Source organism: Mustelus asterias, chromosome 4, assembly GCF_964213995.1.
Source record: "Mustelus asterias chromosome 4, sMusAst1.hap1.1, whole genome shotgun sequence".
Lineage (NCBI taxonomy): Eukaryota > Metazoa > Chordata > Chondrichthyes > Carcharhiniformes > Triakidae > Mustelus > Mustelus asterias.
Window position 1 is genome coordinate 135,419,608 of NC_135804.1, and position 23,655 is coordinate 135,443,262.

At 45.7% G+C, this 23,655-nt stretch overlaps 1 protein-coding gene across 1 annotated transcript in view; it reads left to right on the top strand.

The window, feature by feature from the left end:
* The first annotated feature begins 801 nt into the window (after positions 1 to 801).
* The window catches only part of LOC144493000 (uncharacterized), a 160,733-nt gene continuing 137,879 nt past the window's right edge, over positions 802 to 23,655 (top strand). Inside the window, exon 1 of the mRNA XM_078211768.1 lies at positions 802 to 880. The gene's annotated coding sequence lies outside the window, so the exon portion shown is untranslated. The remainder of the gene's footprint in view (positions 881 to 23,655) is intronic.

Below are 23,655 nucleotides of genomic sequence, written 5' to 3' on the forward strand. Positions count from 1 at the left end.
TGATTACCTGTAAAGACTCGCATTCCAGCCATTATTTTGTAAATTGAGTTTGTGTCTTTATATGCCCTGTTTGTGAACAGAACTCCCACTTACCTGACGAAGGAGCAGCGCTCCGAAAGCTCGTGACTTTTGCTACCAAATAAACCTGCTGGACTTTAACCTGGTGTGGTGAGACTTCTTACTGTACCTGTTCAGGTACACTGAGGGAGAATTTAGCATGGCCAATGCACCCAATCAGCACGTCTTTTGGACTGTGGGAGGAAACCGGAGCACTCGAAGGAAACTCATGCAGGCATGGGGAGAATGTGCAGACTCCGCAGAGACAGTGACCCAAGGCCGGAATTGAACCCGGGCACCTGGTGCTGTGAGACAGCAGTGCTCACGACCGTGCCACCATGCCATCCTTATGAGGCTTGGTGCCAGGGTCTGATGCTGTGAGATGAGTGGATCTTTTAGTTTATGTTAAAGTCGTTCTACAAACGAACCGCTGTCGTTTCAGACATATATATTTGGGTCGTTTCACTGCAACAACACATGGTGTGCATGTGTATGCCTTCAGCAGTGGTGGGGGAGTAGACTGTGATCTGGAATGGTTATACCACAGGAGGAATGAACTTGGGCTGCCTGCAACAATCGACCCCCTGTTATTTGCTGGGGCTCCTCTCGCTCTACTGGTTTAGTCTCGTTCAGTCCCCTTTTATGGTAAGTGAGGGAGGTCCTCCACTGAGACTTAACTGTTTCATCGCTTGGGCGGAAAGACAGACAGAGAGAGAGAGAGCTGCAAATTGTAGAACTCCAGCAAGCAAGCGAGACATTTAATCACAGATAAATAAAGGAGAAAATCACAAGAACCCTGAGGAGGAGGAGAACTCCAGAGACAGTAAGGCACTCTTGACATGTTTTTTGCGTTGCACTGTATGGATTCTGTGACTGTTTTGTTGGAGAGAGATTGACTTCTGTGTGAAATGAGTGAACTTGGAAAGTCTGATACGATCTGGAAAAGCTGGGATTTGAGGTCCGACTTGACCGCTGTGGAAATGATTTGGGAATTCGAGTGGCAGATATGAATGGGAGCAAACTAACCCGTAAGCCCTGTCCTGTGTGAAATACCTCCAGCCATCTTCAGCACCGCGGGAGCAGAAGATTGGGACACTTCATGAACCCCACTCAGATTGGGGAATGTTTCAGGGGCGTTCGGATTTAGTTCTGGTCGGGAAAGTAGACAGGAGGAGTGTTTAGTGCTCAATAAATGGGAGGTGGTGTGAGTCTTTCTGTAATTGCTACATTTAGCGTGAAGTTTCCCTGAAATTGCTGAGTGATGGTCTTCCCTCTGGAGCTCTCTGCTTGTTGGCTCATTAGCGACAATGCCGGCTCTGTGTATATCTGGGTCCCGTGAGATGGTCAAACCCCAGCATACAGCACCCTACGGAAATACCATCCCCTTTCCTTCTCGCTAACACAAGAATTCTAATATTTTAAACAAAAATGCTGGAAAATCTCAGCAGGTCTGACAGCATCTGTGGGGAGGTTATAGAGCCAACATTTTGAGTTGGGGTGGCACGGTGACACAGTGGTTAGCACTGTTGCCTCGCAGCGCCAGGGACCGGGTTCAATTCCCGGCTTGGGTCACTGTCTGTGCGGAGTGTGTTCTCCCCATGTCTGTGTGGGTTTCCTCCGGGTGCTCCAGTTTCCCCCAAAGATGTGCGGGTTAGATGGATTGGCTAAATCGTCCCTTAGTCAGGGGGACAAGCTAGGGTAAATACATGGTGTTATGGGGATAGTGCCTAGGTGGGATTGTGGTTGGTGCAGACTTGATGGGCCGAATAGCCTCCTTCTGCACTGTAGGATTCTATGAATCAAGATGACCCTTTGTCAGAGCTGGGAGTCATCTAAAGTTTATTTATTAGTCACAAGTAAGATTTATATTAACACTGCAATGAAGTTACTGTGAAATTCCCCTAGTCACCACACTCTGGCACTTGTTCGGGTCAATGCACCTAACCAACATGCCTTTCAGACTGTGGGAGGAAACCCACGCAGATACAGGGAGAACATGCAGACTCCGCACAGACAGTGACCCAAGCTGGGAATCGAACCCGGGTCCCTGGCGCTGTGAGGCAGCAGTGTGAACCACCATGCCACCTCTAGACTTTAGACATCTAGACTTGAACCATTGACCTTCTTCTGCACTGTAGGATTCTATGAATCGAGATGACCCTTTGTCAGAGCAGGGAGTCATCTAGACTTTAGACATCTCGACTTAAAACGTTGGCTCTATTCTCTCCCCACAGATGTTGACAGACCTGCTGAGATTTTCCAGCATTTTCTGTTTTTGTTTCAGATTCCAGCATCTGCAGTATTTTGCTTTTATCTTAATTCTAATAATTGATTGATTTGATTTATTGCCACATATACTGGGACACAATGAAAGGTATTGTTTATTGCAAGCTATACAAGCAAAACATACCATTCATAGAGCACATAGGGGACAAGGAAAAGGAGATGGTGCAGAATTTTATGTTCCAGTTACCAGTAGGATGAAGAGAAAGATCAACTTAATAGATGAGAAGACCATTCAAATGTCTGACGGGAGCAGTTCTTCTGTTGTTCTTGAGTCAGTCGGTACATGTTTTCAGACTTTTATATTTTTTCCTGGATGGAAGAGGGTGGAAGAGGATATGGCTGGAGTGCATAGGGTCCTTGCTGCTGGCTGCTTTGCCGAGGCAGCAGGAAGTGTAGACAGAGTCAATGAATGGGAGGCTGGTTTGTGTGATGGACTGGGTTTCATTCACAACCCTTTGTAGTTTCTTGCGTTCTTGATCAGACCAGGAGCCATACCAAGCTGTGATACAACTGGATAGAAAGCTTTTTATGGTGCATCTATAAAAATTGGTGAGAGTCCAAGTTTCCTTAGCCTTCTGAGAAAGTGGAGGCATTGGTGGGCTTTCTTAACTATAGCACTGGCCTGGAGGGTCCAGGACTGATCGTTGTGATCTGAACACCTAGAAACTTGAAGCTCTCGACTATCTCCATATCATCACTGTTGATGTAGACAGGGGCATGTCCTCCACTATGTTTCCTGAAGTCAATGACAAGCTCCTTTATTTTAATGATGTTGCAAGACTATTTTCATTTGGCAATATGAATTGTCTGGGGGCTACAGTGCAGTTTTTCCTCTAAAATTATTTACTCACCGTCCCATTTTTACTTAAATCAAGAAAATAAGATGATTTTAAGCAACCAATGTTCACACCTGGAATATTGCGTGTAATTTCGGTCTCCTTATCTGAGGAAGGATGTTCTTGCTATGGAAAGATTGCAAAGAAGGTTTACCAAGCTGATTCCTGGGACTGCAGGTCTGACGTATGAGGAGAGATTGAATTGGTTACGATTGTATTCGCTGGAGTTCAGAAGAATGAGGGGCTGTCTCATAGAAACCTATAAAATTTTAACAGGACTAGACAGGGTAGCTGTCGGAATGATGTTCCTGATGGTGGGGGAGTCCAGAACCAGGGGTCACAGTCTGAGGATAGAGGGTAGACTGTTTTGGACAGAAATGTGGAGAGATTTCTTCACTTGGAGAGTGGTGAGCCTGTGGAATTTGCTACAGAAAGTAGTTGAGGACAAAATGTTTTCAAGAAGCAGTTAGTTATAAGACTTGAGGTGAAAGGGATGAAAGGATATGGGGGGAGGTGGGATCGGCTATTGAGTTGGATGATTAGCCATGATCATAATGAATGGCGGAGCAGGCTCGAAGGGCCAAATGGCCTCCTCCTGCTCCTATTTTCTATGTTTCTGCAATAACTCCACGGAGGCAAAAGTCCCGTCACCAAGTTACTTTATTTACACCATACATCTGTACACAGCCAGCTCTCCAGTTGCTCCCTGCTGAATGCAGGCTGGGCATCTGACACACCTGCTTTAAATAGGGAGCATGAGGCTCCCTGATTTAACCATCAATTAAGACTCATCAGATAGTTCATACTCTAGCAAGCCAGGCTCATGAGCCTGGCTGAAGTCATCACAGTTTCTACGTCCTATCCACCCATTGGCACAGTGGGAGAATAGACTCAAGTCCCGACAGATGCCTTCCTGCTCTGTCTATTGAAACAGGGACAGATGGACTTCAACCCGGATAAGTGTGTAGTGATCCATTTTGGCAGATCCAATGGGATGGAGCAGCAGTATAAAATGAAGGGTACCATTCTTAGCAGTGTAGAGGATCAGAAGGACCTTGGGGTCCGGGTCCATAGGACTCTTAAATCGGCCTCGCAGGTGGAGGATGCGGTCAAGAAGGCGTATGGCGTACTAGCCTTCATTAATCGAGGGATTGAGTTTAGGAGTCGAGAGATAATGCTGCAGCTTTATAGGACCCTGGTTAGACCCCACTTGGAGTACTGCGCGCAGTTCTGGTCACCTCATTACAGGAAAGATGTTGAAGCCATTGAAAGGGTGCAGAGGAGATTTACAAGGATGTTGCCTGGATTGGGGGGCATGCCTTATGAGGATAGGTTGAGGGAGCTTGGTCTCTTCTCCCTGGAGAGACGAAGGATGAGAGGTGACCTGATAGAGGTTTACAAGATGTTGAGGGGTCTGGATAGGGTGGACTCTCAGAGGCTATTTCCAAGGGCTGAAATGGTTGCTACGAGAGGACACAGGTTTAAGGTGCTGGGGGGTAGGTACAGGGGGGATGTCAGGGGTAAGTTTTTCACTCAGAGGGTGGTGGGTGAGTGGAATCGGCTGACGTCGGTGGTGGTGGAGGCAAACTCGTTGGGGTCTTTTAAGAGACTTCTGGATGAGTACATGGGATTTAATGGGATTGAGGGCTATAGATAGGCCTAGAGGTGGGGATGTGATCGGCGCAACTTGTGGGCCGAAGGGCCTGTTTGTGCTGTGGCTTTCTATGTTCTATGTTCTATTCTCTGGGCAATGTCATCCTCATGTTGATGACTGTCCATGAAGCCAGGAGTTCAGTGTGATGGCTCAGTCTGTGGGTGAGGAGGGGAGTGATATGATTTATCAGTGACTGCAGACAACACAATGTGCAGCAGAGTATGAAGTATATGGATCTATGAAATGATGCTGTACCTCGCAGTGCACAGAATATCGTGTGGTTGGAGTGAATGAAAGACAGGCTCAGTCACGTGTGAAAGAAAGAACTTGCATTTATATAGCACCTTTCACAACCCCAAAGAATGTTACAGCCAATTGAGTGCTTCTAAAGTGTAACCACTTCCAGAATCAGAGAATCATACAGTGCAGAAGAGGCCCTTCGGCCCATCGACTCTGCATCTACATGTGAGAAACACCTTACCTTCCACCTAATCTCATTTACCAGCCCATAGCCTTGAATGATATGACATGTCAAGTGTTCATCCAGGTACATGTAATGTAGGAAAGGAGGCAACCAATTTGTACACAGCAAGATCCCACAAAGAGCAACATGATACTTTTTTGGGGAACATTAGTTGAGGGAAAACTATTGCCCTGGGCAGCAGGGAGAGGTCTCCTACTCTTCTTCAAATGGTGTGATTGGATCTTCCACATCCACCTGAGAGAGCAGACAGCGCCTCGGTTTAATGTCTTCAGAAGCATCCAGGGCATGACAGAAACACAAGGGCATTTGAGGAGCTGAACTGAATGTGATTACACTGCAAAAACATTTCTGTCGACATGAGGGTGGCACGGTGGCACAGTGGTTAGCACTGCTGCCTCATAGTGCCAGGGACCTGGGTTCAATTCCGGCTTCAGGTCACTGTCTGAGTCGAGTTTGCATGTTCTCACGTGTCTGGGTGGGTTTCCTCCGGGTGCTCCAGTTTCCTCCCACACTCCAAAGATGTGTGGGTTAGGTTGATTGGCCATGCTAAATTAACCCTAGTGTTGGGGATTGGCAGGGTAAATATGTGGGGTTACAGGAATGGGGCCTGAGTGGGATTGTGGTTGGCACAGACTCGATGGGCCAAATGGCCTCCTTCTGCACTGTAGGGATTCTGTGATGATTTCTTTATCAATGAATTTACAATTTGATCACAGCTAGTTAAAACAGGAGACACTTCCCTTCCCCCCCCCGTGAGAATATAAAAGCTTTTTTAAAGATGCGACATGGCAAACAAAAATAGTCACCACTTAACAGTTTGTATGAGATTTGTTTTTGAAGTCACATGTGGTAATTTCTCTATGGCTATTAATTGGACCATTTCACAGAACGTTTAATGCTACAAATGAATAGAACAGCTTCCGGGAATTAACTCTTTGAACTTTGCTAACAAATGTGACTTTGTTTCTGGTGGGACAAAATGTTGGAAAGTGATGGCAACTTAAACACACAAAATTATAGCCTCATTTCTTGGAGGTTTAGAGTAAAACTTCCACAAAGAAATGACAGAAAAATGGAAGCAAGTTAAAGTTAAAAAAGGCTCCCACTAACTTGTAAGAAGCAAATATCTGGGAAATTCTCAAATATCATAATGAATGCTTCCCTTGTCTCTGTAAAGGTAAAGTCACCACAGTGCCCAGGCGACGATAGACATTCGAGGAGGGAGAGTTGACTGGTGCTGATTTTAACCTGAGGGTCACCACACCTCAGGTGAGGGGCAAGGTTGAAAATAACCTCAGCCGGTACGGGAATTGAACCCACACTGTTGGCGTCTCTCTGCATCACAAACCAGCTGTCCAGGCAACTGAGCTAAAACCGATTTCCCTTATCTCTGTAGCTCAGTGGTGGGCAACCTTTAGCCTGGGGGCCATATTTGGTCCATCTGGCTTCCGAATGCGGCCCACGAGATATTTTGTTGACCATTGCCCGTGCGCAGGGTTGCCACACTTCACTGATTTCCATCCATGTTGTTTTATTTTCTACCAGTGTGACTGAAGATGACACATAAAACAAGGGCAAGTGAAGTGAGGTGTGTGCTGATTGCTTACAGCATTGACTGTGAGAGCCGTGCGCTCCCTCTGTGGCCAAAGTATAATTTTTTTTTGTTTTTATCATTTGAAGTTGATGTATAAATGATTAAGCATTTTCTATAACTCGTTCTGAAATATTCAGCATGTATTAAATATATTTAATCTTATTCACGAGGTCATGGTTAGTGAACAAGCCTGATTTCAATCTTACGGCCCACTGAGATGAAGGAGGGCCACTCATGCGAATCACTCATTAGCCGAGGTTGCCCATCACTGCTGTAGCTACATCTTTCAGGATACAGGCCATCTGATCCAGGGGCTTTATCAACTTTTACATTGCATTCATTTCCCCAGTATTTCTTTGGTATGTAACAGTTCACTCAAGAAGTCCAAGTTGCATGTCACTTACAGAAGCACATGGTATTCCAGAATTCGGAACAGTAATGGTGGAATCTCCAATTTTCTTTCTATCAAATGGTTGAACAGGAATCTCACCCATGCTTACCACCTGACATTGGTATGTGTTAGAAGGATTTGCAGGTTGACGCTGAAACTTTTTGGCCACATTATGAACTCCCCTCCCCCAGCCACCAAGCCTGGAGTGAGAATGAAAGCCAGAGCTTCTGCCTCATAGACATGACCCACTGTTCCACGAGACCTCCTACTATTTTGTTACGAATCTATATCTTTCTTCAATTTTCATAAATCACAATATCTTTGTGTCTTGTACCATGAAGACAGATACAAAGTTCCTGCTCTCTTTCAATTTTGCTTACTCCTTCTAAAAATTAAGTACCTTGGTGCATTTAGTTTCCAACCTTGGTCGCGTTGTCTCTGTAACCGCATTTCACCCATTACTTGCTATCTGTGCTATCAATTCACCATAAACAAGGACTTGTAAAATTTGAACAACACATGGCAACTCAAGACACGCCTTGCATAAACAGTATCCAACTTATTCCATCTCCACAATGCAAAAGATGTGGAGATGCCAATGTTGGACTGGGGTGGGCACAGTAAGAAGTCTCACATCAGGTTAAATTCCAACAGGTTTATTTGGAATCACGAGCTTTTAGAGTGCTGCTCCTTCATTAGGTGAGTGGAGAGGTAGGTTTCACAAACACGGCACATATAGACAGAGACACAATTGCAAGATAATGGTTGGAATGTGAGTCTTGACATGCAATCAAATCTTTACAGGTACAGACAGTGCGAGTGAATAGAGGGATAACCACAGGTTAAAGAGGTGTGAATTGTCTGAAGGCAGGTCAGTTAGTAGGGTTTTTGAAGCCCAGGCCAAATGGTGGGGGTTACAGATAGTGTGACATGAACCCACGATCCCGGTTGAGGCCATCCTCACACGTGTGGAACTTGGCTATCAGTTTCTGCTCGGTGATTCTGCCTTCAGGAGAACAGCAAGCACGACACCACACAACCCTGCCATGGCAACCTCTGCAAGACATGCCAGATCATTGACATGGATACCACCATCACATGTGAGAACACCAACTACCAGCTACACGGTACATACTGATGCAACTCGGCCAACTTTGTCTACCTGATATGCTGCAGGAAAGAATATCCCGAGGCATGGTACATCAGAGAGACCATGCAGACGCTATGACAACAAATGACCGGACACCGCTCGACAATCATCAGGCAGGAGTGTTCCCTTCCTGTCAGGGAACACTCCAGCAGTCAAGGGCATTCAGCCTCTGATTTTCGGGTAAGCGTTCTCCAAGGCGGCCTTCAAGACACACGACAGCGCAGAATCACCGAGCAGAAACTGATAGCCAAGTTCCGCACACATGAGGATGGCCTCAACCGGGATCTTGGGTTCATGTCACACCATCTGTAACCCCTGCGATTTGCCTGGGCTCGCAAAATCCCACTAACTGTCCTGGCTTCAGACAATTCACACCTCTTTAACCTGTGATTATCCCTCACTCCACTCTCACTGTCTGTACCTGTAAAGACTTCATTACCTGAAAAGACTCGCATTCCAACCATTATCTTGCCATTGTGTCTTTGTCTACATGTGCCGTGTTTGTGAAACCTGCCTCTCCACTCACCTGATGAAGGAGCAGCACTCCGAAAGCTCGTGATTTCAGATAAACCTGTTGGACTTTAACCTGATGTTGTGAGACTTCTAACTGTGCCCACAATGCAAAAGCCAATAAAGAGATCAACTTTCAAATGAATGGCTAAAAGTTAAAGCACCATCCAACTCCAACATACCTCAGAGTGATCCTAGATAGAACACTGACCTTCCGGAAACATCTAAAAACAACTGCAGCCACGGTCAAATCCAGAAACAACTTGATTGCCAAACAAGCTGGCTCAATGTAGGTGCTGCTACCCTCCGAACCCTCATACTCAGTAGCAGAATACCGAGCCCCTGTTTGATCAAGATCATCACACACACACACACACACACACTACACACACGTGTATCATCACTGGAACACTATGCTCAACACTACTCCCTTGGCTCCCTGTCCTGGCAAACATCACTCCTCCACATATCCACCAACTTGCAACAACCCACAGAATGATAGAAAAAGTTTGCAATGCCCACCCGCCCCTTCATGTTGATCTATTCAGCCCATCCAAGGTCCGACTCCCATCAAAAAGGCTGATCTGGAAAAATTCTCCCACACAGGACTTCAACATTCTACCTGGACAAATGAATGGGAATCATTGGACATGACAAACAAGTACCTGGTCCCAAACCCAACCCAACAACTGCCTGGTTTGAATATTCCAAGGAAAGGGTGGTCCACCCTCAGGACTGCCCACAGCCACCAGCTTGGCCAACCTCCACAGATGGGGCATTAGTGCCAGCCCCCTATGTGCCTGTGGGAGAGAGCAAACTATGCACCACGTCATGGAAGAGTGTCCAATCCACAGACTCAATGGAGACCTATCCACACTCAACAGGACTGGAAGAACCTTCTTAGCTTAGGGACTTTGCATTTGAAAATAAATTAATTCATCTCATTCTTGTAAATGCTTCATGCATTCAGATATAGTGCATTTAACTTTAATTCTTTTTCTATTTTTACTTATTTTCTAATGCCGTGTTACCTTTGTTAAGTTCTTTGTCTCTACTGGATCCACGACATTTAATTTAACCCAAATTGCTGCTCTATAGCCCTGACATTTTTCTCACTTCTTTTGAATTCACCCTTTCCTGAATCCTCACATCCCAACTTTATTAATTCAAAACCCTATCTCCCACTATAGTTCTTCAGTGTACCAGAACACTGGTCCCAGCCCAGGTTAATGAAACCCAGCTCAATGCAACAGTTTCCCCTTTTTGCTCTGACGAAGGGTCATCCAGACTCGAAACATTCATTCTATTCTCTCTCCACAGATGCTGTCAGACCTGCTGAGATTTTCCAAAATTTTTCTGTTTTTGTTTCAGATTCCAGCATCCGCAGTATTTTGCTTTTATCATCTCTTTCCAGGACTGGTGTCAGAGCCCCAGAAATCAAAAATCCTGCCTCTCGCACGATCCTTTCAGCCATGTATTTAACCTTCCGAAGAAAGTTTTCTGAAGAAGAGGCATATCGGACTCAAAACATCAAGTCTCCCACAGACACTGCCAGGTCTACTGTGTTTTTCCTGTATTCTGTTTTATGACAAGTCTCCAGCATCTGTCTCATTAACCCTTTAATCTGAGTGTCCCAATGCCAATTGGCATGTGGCTCATATATCCAGAGATTATTATCTGTGAAGGTCTGCATTTTAATTTCTCTCCTCACCCCTCAAGCTCTGGAGACTTGAAGAATTCCAGCAGTACCCCTTTTACAATTTCTCCCCCACACCAGCACCGCCCAAAATCTACACTCCACCCCCCGCTCCCCACCGACCCACACACCCCCTTCCCTCCCCCCACTGCTATTATAATTCTGGCAGCAACCACCCCCACTGCTTTTTCAGGTTTGCTCTCGTGCTAAAGTGTGCTGTAAACATTTGGCTGGCCCTCCCCTGCCCACTAACAAAATCTGCATCACTAACTTAAATGTGGAGATGCTGGTGTTGGACTGAGGTCGGCACATAAGAAATCCTCACAACACCAGGTTAAAGTCCAACAGGTTTATTTGGTATCGTGAGCTTTCGGAGAGCTGCTCCTTTGTCATCACCTGATGAAGGGGCAGCACTCCAAAAGCTCGTGATTCCAAATAAACCTGTTGGACTTTAACCTGGTGTTGTGAGACTTCTTTTACTGTGCTCATTAACTTAATGAAAGGGATGCAACTGCATCCGGTTCGAAAACAGAAAATGCTTGAAAACCTCAGCGGGCCTGACAGCATCCGTGGAGAGAGAACAGAGCCAACGTTTCGAGTTTGGGTGCCTCTTGGTCAGAGCTGACCTTTCATCGGTGCTTCATCAGACTTGTCAACCAATCAGCACTCTCTTCTCATACAGCATCAATGGGTTGGTTTCCCTTAGATTTGTATTCTTGCAAATTACCTGATGAGTGCAGGACAAAAAACTTTATCAAGAATTTCTCTTTTTTCAGCAATACATAATTAATACCCGCCACCTGTTTCTCTTAACCTGAACAACTGACAGTAACCAAACTTAACAATGCAACGGACAAAGCATCAACAATAGTTGACATAATATTAACAAACTGTAACACTGCAATTGACAAGAAATTAACAGTGCTTGGCACTAGTTACATGGCTATGTGGTAATCCATTCTGCAATTGGACAGGTTACAGCCAAGTAGACTTTACTTGTAACAGAAACAGAAAATGCTGGAAAATCCCAGCAGGTCTGACAGCATCTGCGGAGAGAGAATAGAGCCAACGCGACCATCCAGACTCGAAATGTTGGTTCTGTTTTCTCTCCACAGATGCTGTCAGGCCTGCTGAGATTTTCTCGCATTTCTCTTTTTGTTTGACTCCAGCATCCACAGTATTTTGCCTTTTAGACTTTACTTGTGATTTGCTGAATTTATTGGATTACAACCAGTTCAGGGACTGCTCGGGGTCAGCAGAGGTCTGATAGCAGCGCTGAGTATCACTGTGAGCAAAGTTTCTCTCCTCTCCAAAGCTAACCCTTCTATAACTTTCTGTTTTATTGTGAAACAATCATGGAAACCCTATGCTAACTTCCTATATTGTTCTGGCAAGTGTTGGCAGATATCGGATAAAAGTAAATTACTGCGGATGCTGGAATCTGAAACCGAATGAGAAAATGCTGGAAAATCTCAGCAGGTCTGGCAGCATCTGTAAGGAGAGAAAAGAGCTGACGTTTCGAGTCCAGATGATGCTTTGTCACCTCTTTTCTCTCCTGACAGGTGCTGCCAGACCTGCTGAGATTTTCCATAATTTTCTCTTTTGTTTGGCAAGTGTCACTGGTTATATCAACCCACGGAAGTTTCTTCTATAACCGGGTCTTCATGGCAGCTTACGACAAAGTTTTTGCCAAGGTGGAGCAAGAGGTTGACTGCTACTTTCAGTTAATGCCATGAAAATAATCCATGCAGCAGCACAGTACAAACATGTCCAGTGTTTGGACATGAACTCTGCTAGTCAGAGTTTTCAACCCTCGCTGCCAATTTATTCATGTACTCTATCATCTGTTGCTATATTGGAGACATGCACTTATCTGCTTAGGCAGCACTCACTATAGATTCTAGTAGATTTCCTGGCTGCCTTTTAATCATTTACTTTGAAAGTAGTAATTTTAAATGGGCACTTACACAGAGAGGACAACACTGGAGAGAGATGCATGCTATGCAGCATGCTGGAAACTGACAAAATTCATGACAATCATAAGAATCAATCACAAAATCATAGACTCCCTACAGTGCAGAAGGAGGCCATTCAGCCCATCGTGTCTGCACCGGCTGTCCGACAGAGCATCTTACCCAAGGCCATCCCCTGTCCCCATAACCGCATGTATTTACCCCGCTAATCCATCTAACCTACACATCTTGAGACACTAAAGGGCAATTTAGCAAAGCCAATCCACCTACCTGTACATCTTTGGATTGGAGTAAACTGCAGCACCCAGAGGAAACCCGCACAGACACGGGGAGAATGTGCAAACTCCACACAGACAGTGACCCAAGTCAGGAATCGAACCCATGTCGCTGTGAGGCAGCAGTGCTAACCATTGTGCCACCGTGCTGCCCAAGAACATAGGGACAGCAGTCAACTTTTCAGCCCCTCTAGCCTGATCCTGCCATACAATTAGATCTTGGCTCAACTCTACCTGAATTCCATCGATCCACCTTGGTTCCGTAACCTTCATTACCATTCCAAATTAAATCCATACATTTTAAATTGACTCCCAGCCTCAACAGCTATTTTGCGGAAGTATTTTCAGTATGCTTTAAGTCAGGAAATTCTTTCTGATATCAACTCTGAAATGGCCTAGCTATATCTTAGGTTTTGCTCTGGACTCTCCATCAGAGGAAATAGTTTCTCTCCCACCTACCCTGTTGAATCCTTTAATCATCTTAAATGCTTCAATAAGATCACCCCTCATGCTTGTATATGTAAGGGAGTACAAACCTAGTGTAATGTAATTTGTTTTCAAATATATTTTTCACTCAGCAGGTCTTGTCGAATCTGTGGAGAGAGAAAGAGAGTTAACATATCAGGTCAATGACCTTCCATCAAAACTGGTTGGTGTTAAGAGATGAACTGTTTCTAAACAAGAAAAGGGCCATTGGAGAATGAACCAAAGAAGTCTGTGATAGGATAGTGATTTGCACTATAAATTCTAATTGGTCATGCTTACTCCAATGACTGCCCTTGCTCTCCATATGATGGCCGCGACATTCCGATCCTACAGCATTCCCAAAATGTCAATGGACCTTTGGCTGGTCCATCAACTTTTCTGTCCCACCTGCGACGAATCCCACCACAGGTGGGACCAAAACCATCCCAGCAATATTGCGGGCAATATCCTGGCAATATTCATGATATTGAAAACCCTGTGTATTTTCACCAGTGTTACACACGATTCTAGTTGACAACCAAAATGCGGTAACCAAGAGAACAAAGCATGCACAGCAATTTAAAAACATTGCACGCTCTGCCTTCCATCTTACCATTCTTCTAACAAATGAATAGAAATGTTAAAAATCCACATAAAAACTCTCCAACGCTGTGGGTTATGTTTCGCAGGTCCAACGATGTCATTTACTCATCTTTTTAATAATTAACCAGTAATACAATTAACCTCACCTGGATCCCTAATAGAATCCTACAGGGCAGGAGGAGGCCATTCGGCCCATCAAGTCTGCACCAACCACAATCCCACCCAGGCTCTATTCCCATAACCCCATGCATTTACCCTAGCTAGCCTCCTGACACTAAGGGGCAATTTAGAATGGCCAATCCATCGAACCCGCACATCTTTGGACTGTGGGAGGAAACTGGAGCATCCGGAGGAAACCCACGCGGGCACGGGGAGAACGTGCAGACTCTGCACAGACAGTGACCCAAGCTGGCAATCAAACCCAGGAACCTGGCGCTGTGAGGCAGCAGTGCTAACCACTGTGCCATCGTGCCTCCATGTGGCTGGTGGCTAACGTAATGGGGAATGCTGCCTTTAAGAGTGGCATCAGTAAACTGACTCCACATTATAAGAGATTTTTATGCTATAAGCATGCCCTATATTTTGTTTATATTTCAGGCTGCCCTTTTGTGTCTATGAGTGTTATCCAGGCGGCACTGTGCAGAACAGATTGGAATAGTATTTGGCCTAGCATGTTGGTGGGGCTAAATGGAGGTAATGGTGTGCAGCTGGGCTACATTTACATTGCTGGTTGGCAATAAATTTGTATCATATTGTTCCACTCAGAGCACTTTGTGCAGTAGTGTGCAATGGTTGATTGTGGGTCATGTGACGATACTGTGCCTTTAAGAAATGTATTTTAATCATGTTTCTCTGCAGGATGTTTCTGCAGTGCTTGCAATTTGTTGGCACCATGTTGCCTGTAGCTGGTGTCCCTCATTGTTGCTGAGGCGATATAATTGATATCATGTTGATTTTAATCTGGGCTAATACAGTGTTCTGTGGTTTTAATGTGTCCCCTGGGATTGCTGAGTGGAGTTTGATTGGAGGTGATTGACAGGTCGTGTCATGTGGTCAGGGATAGCAATGTTTCAGAGAAAAGTCCAGTTTTTAGTTTCGCATTTCTGCAATAGCTTGAAGTGGAGAGAAGCAATAGGGCTTTTTCCCTCTCTCTGGAGCTGGAGTTTCTGTTCTCTGTGTGGCTGTTTATGGAAGCCACCAGAGATTAACTTTACCTCCCTGAATTGTCTGTTTTGAGGATATATCCTTCTCTGCAAACAGCTGGCCTGGATTTCTGTCCATAGGTGTTACAAAGCTGAAGATCCAGCATCACATGAGCGCACTTGCTTTTTGTGCTATGTCTAAAGAAGGGTGTGTGTCTGTGGGATGGTGTTTAACTTGGAACAACAGAGAGAGCTAGCTGTCAGGAGTTATACTGTGTCATGTTTAAGTCTTGTGCTTGGTAAAAGTTATGCTAATTCTTTTTGTTATATTCTAACTGTGTTCTTAAATAAACTTTATTTGATAAAAGCTCCCTAGTGGGTCACTTGAATCATACCTGGAGTGAAACACCTTAGGGTCTAGGCTAACTTCATAAAACACCTTGGAGTTTCTGCCTGGGTCAGCAAACCATGTCACAATTTTTGTACATTCATTTTATTTCCACTGAAGCCAAAAATAAGAACTCGCATTTAGTTAGTGCACTTAGCAGAGGAAGTTATTCTAAGCTATTTCGCAGTGGTGTGACAAAATAAATGAACATCAAGCCAAAGAATGAAATATTCGGAGGGAATAATCAAAAACTTGGTCAGAGAGCTGGGTATTCACAAAGGCTCTTTCGGATGTGAGGGGAGGTGTCGATGTTGAGCGATTTAGAGAGGGAGTGTGGAGTATGGAGCCCCAGTAGCTGAAAGCACAACCACAATGGTGGCGAGAATGGGAGTGTGGTGGTGGGGTGCACAGGAGGCTGCAATTGGAGGAACATGAAGTTCTCGGATGGTTGTAGGGTTTGAGGAGGTGACGGAGAATGAGGCCATGAATGGATCTCAATGTGAGGATGATCATTTGAATTGTTGGTGGACCAAGAATCAATGCAGATCATCAGCAGGCACAAATGTGATGGTTACATAGATCTTGGTGCAGATTAAGATAGAGACAGCTAGAGTTTTGGATGACATTGTACGGGGAACATCAAACTAATTACACTAGTGACAACTGTGTTTGCTCAAATGAATGACCAGCAATGAAAATAATAAACATTATGCTACAGAACTTTGGGACGGCACGGTGGCACACTACTGCTTCACAGCGCCAGGGACCCGGGTTCGATTCCCGGCTTGGGTCACTGTCTGTGTGGAGTTTGCACATTCTCCCCATGTCTGTGTGGGTTTCCTCCGGGTGCTCCGGTTTCCTCCCACAGTCCAAAGATGAGCGGGTTAGGTGGATTGATCATGTTAAATTGCCCCTTAGTGTCAGGGGGACACGCTAGGGTAAATGCATGGGGTTATAGGGATAGGGACTGGGTGGGATTGTGGTCGGGGCAGACCCGATGGGCAGAATGGCCTCTTTCTGCACTGTAGAGATTCTATGATTCTATTAAAATGTTGAAAATTATTGGTTCACTGAGGTATTTGTTCGAAGTGTCCGACACTTAAACAATATCAGAAACTAGTGAAAGATACTTGGAGCTTCGTGAAAGATGAACTTCATGAAAATGATTTGAAATACTGAAAGCGATTTGTTTATTTCTGGATGTTCTCGACAAGGTTGAGCACAGCTGACCTTCTTACCCTTTGAATGTAGTGAATTATATTGAGTGTGAGTTTTCCTCTCAAAGACTGAACACAATTGAAGGTGGCACAGTGATTAGCACTGCTGCCTCACAGCGCTAGGAACCCGGGTTCGATTCCGGCCTTGGGTGACTGTCTGTGTGGAGTCTGCACGTTCTCCCCGTGTCAGCGTAGGTTTCCTCCGGGTCCTCTGGTTTCCTCCCACAATCCAATGATGAGCGCGTTAGGTGGATTGGCCATGCTAAATTGCCCCTTAGTGTCAGGGGGACTAGCTAAGGTTAGCTAAGGTTAAGCCTTGCTTCCTCCTGCCTTAGCCGGTGGCACAATGATTAGCACTGCTGCCTCGCAGCTCCAGGGATCCGGGTTCAATTCTGGCCTTGGGTAACTGTGTGAAGTCTGCATGTTCTCCCCATGTCTGCGTGTGTTTCCTCCGGGTGCTCCAGTTTTTTCCCACAGTCTGAAAGATGTGTAGGTTAGATTGATTCACCATGCTAAATTGCCTCTTAGTGTCCCAAGATGTGTAGGTTCTATGGATTAGCCATGGTAAATGTGTGGGGTTATGGGGATAGGGCGGGGGAAGAGGGCCAGGGTTAGATACGCTGTCATAGTCGGTGCAGACTCGATGGGCTGAATGGCCTCCTTCTGCACTGTAAAGATTCTCTGATTCTATAACAGCACAAGGTTTGTTCTCCATTCTGGCTGGAGTTGATTTGAGACCACCCCTCCCTCCATGCCCCATCCATGGAGCTCTGGGTTGGATCTGCCATTGGCAGAGAACTCAAGAAAGCGAAAAACGACGTTGTTGTACATTTTTGCCGATGTACAGCGCTTGGAGCACCGTGGTTAGCACTGCTGCTTTACAGTGCCAGGGACCCGGGTTCGATTCCCGGCCTTGGGTCACTGTCTGTGCAGAGTTTGCACATTCTCCCCGTGTCTGCGTGGGTTTCTTCCGGGTGCTCCAGAATCCTTCCACACTCCAAAGGTGTGTAGGTTAAGTGCATTGGCCATGTTAAGTTGCCCCTTAGTGTTCCGGGATGTGTAGATTAGAGGGATTAGCGGGGTAAATATGTGGGGTGACAGGGATAGGACCTGGGTGGGATAGTGGTTGGTGCAGACTCGATGGGCTGAATGGAATCCTTCTGCACTGTAGGGATGCTATGATTCACCTCCCAGATTCCTCCATTGCCAGGGCCACTTAGTCAGCACCAGGATAAGTGCCCTGCTCCTGCCCGAGGGCTCCATTCCCTGACAAGTTGGTTCCCATCACTGAAGAAAGTGTGGCCTGCGGACTTAAGACCACAAGACATAGGAGCAGAATTCGGCCACTCGGCCCATCCAGTCCACTCTGCCATTCAATCATGGCTGATATTTTTCTCATCCCCGTTCTCCTGCCTTTTCCCCATAACCCTGATCCCCTTATTAATCAAGAATCTATCGAACTCTGTCTCAATGACCTGGCTTCCACAGCCTTCTGTGGCAAAGAGTTCCACAGATTCACCACTCTCTGGCTGAAGAAATTCCTCTTCATCTCCGTTTTAAAGGATTGTCCTTTTAGTCTGAGGTTGTGCTCTCTGGTTCTAGTTTTTCCTACTAGTAGAAACGTCCTCTCCACATCCACTCTATCCAGGCCTCGCAGTCTCCTGTAAGTTTCAATAAGATTCCCCCTCATCCTTCTAAACTCCAACAATTACTGACCCAGCATCCTGAACTTTGGCAGCTGCTAACCCTCTCAGACCCCGACAACTGTCATTTAACACTGGAAAGCAAAGACAGAAAGGAGAGAAGGATTATTTTCTGGGGAAGATCATGAGGACGTTGAGTGCCCCACCAGAAACAGTGGAAGAAATTGAACCCACAATAACCTTTAACAAAGACACGGATAAGCATTTGAAAAATAAAACATTGTTCGGAGGTGACACAGAAACAACAGACTAAATAGCTTCTGTTGTCCGCTGCAGAATTCTGATTCCCTAAATTATTATTTGTGGTTCTATCAGTAACAATGATAGGTTGGGAATCCCACTTGTTCAAATTAGCTGTGCCACCCACACAGATTTGGGGTTTCTTATGTTTATGCTGAAGCAACGCGGTCAATTATTTCTCTAAGTAGTTGTCACATTGTAATCATTTTAAAATGCTAGAACTGAACCAGCATTCTTTGTGAGCAGAATTTTCCCAAAGGGTCACACTGGTGGCAAAATGTCACCATTGTCAATTGTCGGAAAAATCCATCTGGTTCACTAACGTCCTTTAGGGAAGGAAATCTGCCGTTCTTACCCGGTCTGGCCTACATGTGACCTCAGAGCCACAATGATGCACTATCAATCAAAGACTAGTTTGTATGCAAGAACAAATAGGCTTTTATTCGCAAAAGACTTGGAGCACACCCATGCTGATGAACTGGTCCGGCGACTGAGGCAGGGGGGGTTGGGAGCAGTCACCTTTATACCTGGACCAGGGGGGGGAGGAGTCTGAGGCAGGGCCGGCAGGGGCATGCCCAGGCATGTCACACACACACACAGGCAATAAGCTTAACAGTGGTTTACCACACACAGCAATGTGGTTGACTCTCAACTGCCCTCGGGCAACTGGGGAAGGGCAATAAATGCTGGCCAGCCAGTGACGCCCATGTCCCACGAATGAATTTTTTAAAATGGAGGTCTCCGCACTGGTCTTTTCAGTGCGTTCTGGATTTCAATCTTTTGGGACTCAGTCATTTTTCTGGGCAGCTGGAAGCTTTGCACCGGTACGGGCTGGTGGTGGTGGAGGAGGGTTGGGAGAGGGGGCGGGGCATAGTGGGAGGGGAGGAGATGGAGGAGGAGGAGGTGAAACCGGCTTCAGAGCGCTCGGAACGCCATTTTGCGCCCCGATCTGCCGGTGAACTGAGAGACCTCCTCCCACCAACCACACCCCCACCCCACCCCCATTGACATTGGATCCCCTCCCCTCCCCTTCATCGGCTGCATGTTCTTCCCCCACACCGACACAGTTTGCCGGCATCGAGGCATCAGGCCCCTCCCAATGGATACTCTGGCAGACCCCCGACATGCCTCCCCTGCCCATCACCTGCCCAGGAATGAGATGGCAGACCAGCTGAACACTTTGGTTCTGTCTTCACTAAGGAAGGCACAAATAACCTTCCAGAAATACTAGGAGGCAGAGGGTCTAGCATGAAGGAGGAACTGATGGAAGTCTTTATCAGTCAGGAAATTATATTGGGGAAATTGTTGGGATTAAAACCCAATAGGTCCCGAGGGCCTGATGCTCTGCATCTCAGAGTACTCAAGGAATTGGCCCAAGAAATAGTGGATGCATTGGTGATCATTTTCCAGCATTCTATAGACTCTGGAAGAGTTCCAGTGGATTGGATGGTTGCTAATGCGACCCCACTTTTTTTAAAAGGAGGGAGAGAAAAAACGGGGAATTATAGACCGGTTACCCTGACATCGGTGGTGGAGAAAATGCTGAAGTCAATTATTAAGGATGTAATAACTGAGCATTTGGAAAGCGGTGATAGGATCGGTCCAGGTCAGCATGGATTCAGAGTCATAGAGTTGTAGAGGTTTACAGCATGGAAACAGGCCCTTCAGCCCAACTTGTCCATACCGCCCTTTTTTTACATCTCGAAGCTAGTCCCAATTGCCCGTGTTTGTCCCATATCCCTCCATACCCATCTTACCCATGTAACTATCTGAATGCTTTTTAAAAGACAAAATTGTACCCTCCTCTACTACTACCTCTGGTAGCTTGCTCCAGACACTCACCACCCTCTGTGTGAAATATTTGCCCCTCTGGACACTTTTGTATCTCTCCCCTCTCACCTTAAATCTATGCCCTCTAGTTTTGGACTCCCTACCTTTGGGAAAAGATATTGACTATCTAGCTGATCTATGCCCCTCATTATTTTATAGACCTCTATAAGATCACCCCTCAGCCTTCTATGCTCCAGAGAAAAAAGTCCCAGTCTATCCAGTCTCTCCTTGTAACTCAAACCATCAAGTCCCGGTAGCATCCTAGTAAATCTTTCCTGCATTCTTTCTAGTTTAATAATATCCTTTCTATAATAGGGTGACCAGAACTGTACACAGTATTCCAAGTGTGTCCCTACCAATGTCTTGTCCAACTTCAACAAAACATCCTAACTCTTGCATTCAATGTTCTGACCAATGAAACCAAGCATGCCTTCTCTGTCCACCTGTGACTCCACTTTCAAGGAGCTATGAACCTCTAGGTCTCTTTGTTCTGTAACTTTCCCCAATGCTCTACCATTAACTGAGTAATTCCTGCCCTGGTTCAATCTGCCAAAATGCATCACCACGCATTTATCTAAATTAAACTCCATCTGCCATTCCCCAGCCCACTGGCCCAATTGATCAAGATCCCGTTGCAATCCGAGATAACTTCCTTCACTGTCCACTATGCCATCAATCTTGGTGTCATCTGCAAACTTACTAACCATGCCTTCTATATTCTCATCCAAATCATTAATTTAAATGACAAATAACAGTAGACCCTGCACTGATTCCTGAGGCACACCGCTGGTCACAGGCCTCCAGTTTGAAAAACAACCCTCTACAACCACCTTCTGGCTTCTGTCATCAAGCCAATTTTGTATCCATTTAGCTACCTCACCCTGGATTCACTGAAGGAAAATTGTGCTTGACAATTCTTCTGGAATTTTTTGAAGATGTGACCAGTAGAGTGGACAAGGGAGAACCAGTGAATGTTCCCACACAAGAGATTAATGAGCAAAATTAAAGCTCATAGTATTGCGGGTAATGTATTGGTGTGGATAGAGAACTGGTTGGCAGACAGAAAGCAGAGAGTGGGAATATATGGGTCCTTTTCAGAGCGGCAGGCAGTGACTAGTGGGGTACTGCAGGGTTCAGTGCTGGGACCCCAGATATTCACAACATATATTAATGATTTGGGTGAAGGAATTGAATGCAAAATCTCCAAATTTGCAGACAACACTAAACTGGATGGCAGTGTGTGCTCTGAGGAGGTTGCTAAGAGGCTGCAAGTTGATTGGACAGGCTGGCTGAGTGGATAAATACTTGGCAAATGCAGTACAATGTCGATAAACGTGAGGTTATCCACTTTGGTGCCAAAAACAAGAAGGAAGATTAGTATCTGAATGGTGACCGTTTAGGAAAACGGGAAGTGCAACGTGACCGGGGTGCCATTTTTAAAGCTTATTTATCAGGGATTGTACATTAATTACAGAATCCACCTGATATTCAACCCACTGAAATCAATGAGATATTTAGGTTGATTGGCCATGCTAAAAATTGCCCTTCGTGTCCTGAGAGGCGTAGGTTAGAGGGATTAGTGGGTAAATATGTAGGGATATGGAGGCAGGGCCTGGGTGGGATTGTGGTCGGTGCAGACTCGATGGGCCGAATGGCCTCTTTCTATACTGTAGGGTTTCTATGATTCTATGATATGTGTGGACAAAAATCTACCACCCAAGCTTTGCCCAGTTTCATTTCAGGGTGGGATTACAATGCTATATTGAGGGGGAGCTGCACTGCTGGTGATGCTATCTTTCAGCTGAGGAGTTAGACTGGGGCACTCTCTGCCCTGTCATTTCCATATGTGTGCCAGAATTCTACCACCCCACCCGCCATGGAATCGGAGCGGGCGAGGGGCAGACAACGGAAATGTCCGTTGCTCTCAGGCGGGATTTTCCGGTCTCACTTGAGCGAGGCTGTGAAATCCCGGCCATAGGATCAGAATCCGGCTCAGCCTGAGCTGGAATCACAGTGCCCTAGACAGTGGAGTGTGAATGCAATCTGGGTCAACTGGAGGCTGCAGCTGAGGATGCACAGGATGATCCCTGCCAATCATGTATTTCAAGTGGCGAAGAGGGCAAGGGTGACAAGGAAGACTCAAGATTTGCTTGCGGGAGTTTGGGATACATGGAAAAAAAACATAGGAAACAAAGGAATTGGGATCAGAAGTAGGCAATTCAGCCCTTTGAGCCTGCTCTGCCATTCAATCAGATCATGGCTGATCTTTCCCTGGTCTCAAATCCTCCTCTCTCCCTGTTCTCCATATCTCTTGAACCCATTTTTAAAAATCAGAAATCTATCTATCTCTTTCTGGAAACCATTTAGTGATTCAGATATTTTTCTGACCCTGACTACTGTTGTCAATTTGTTTTTGCATGTCAGGGGAATGCTATCCCACTCAGGCTTCATGACACAGGGGCAAATGGATCCTCAATGCTGGAACAGAAACCCATTTAGGGGGAATTTCCCTGCTACCTACAATTTAAAATTGGGTAAGTTCCCCACTCTATTTTAGCAGCAACCAACCGTTCCACCCCTCAGTCTAATTTCCAGCAGGCCTGGCATGGGCAGAAGTGTTAAAATTTGATCCCTCTATCTGGCTCCCTCCCCTGGCTGTCATTTGCCTTTGAGGGGGCGAAGGACAATGAGAAATGGAACTCTGTCTTTTACCAGGCTGTAATTAACCTCTTGGCCCAACCAGGCCTCAGCCAATTTCCCCAGAGGTTCCAGAGTTCTGACGTGAAATGAGGCCCACAGAATTCCACAGCCTAAACTTAGAACAGGAGAACGGTTAACTAAGAGATAAAGTTGATCCACAAACATTCTCCTGATGTAATGTCTCTCCTTTTCATACCAAGAATGAACAGTTTGGTGTTTTATCTCGACACCACAGCTTAACTGCAGAGACCACATTGACAGAAGAGATAAGTGCAAGTGATGGAAATTCAGGAAATGAATGGTCACTCAGATTATAAATGGTATTTCCATAAACTCAGCGGCAAAGGAATGAGGATTTATTTCAACAAAATTTCACTTGAAGGGAATTAAGTTGGCATAAGTGAAAGAGTTGGTGAGTTTAGGGATAGGGATGGCCGGCACGATGGCACAGTGGTTCGGGT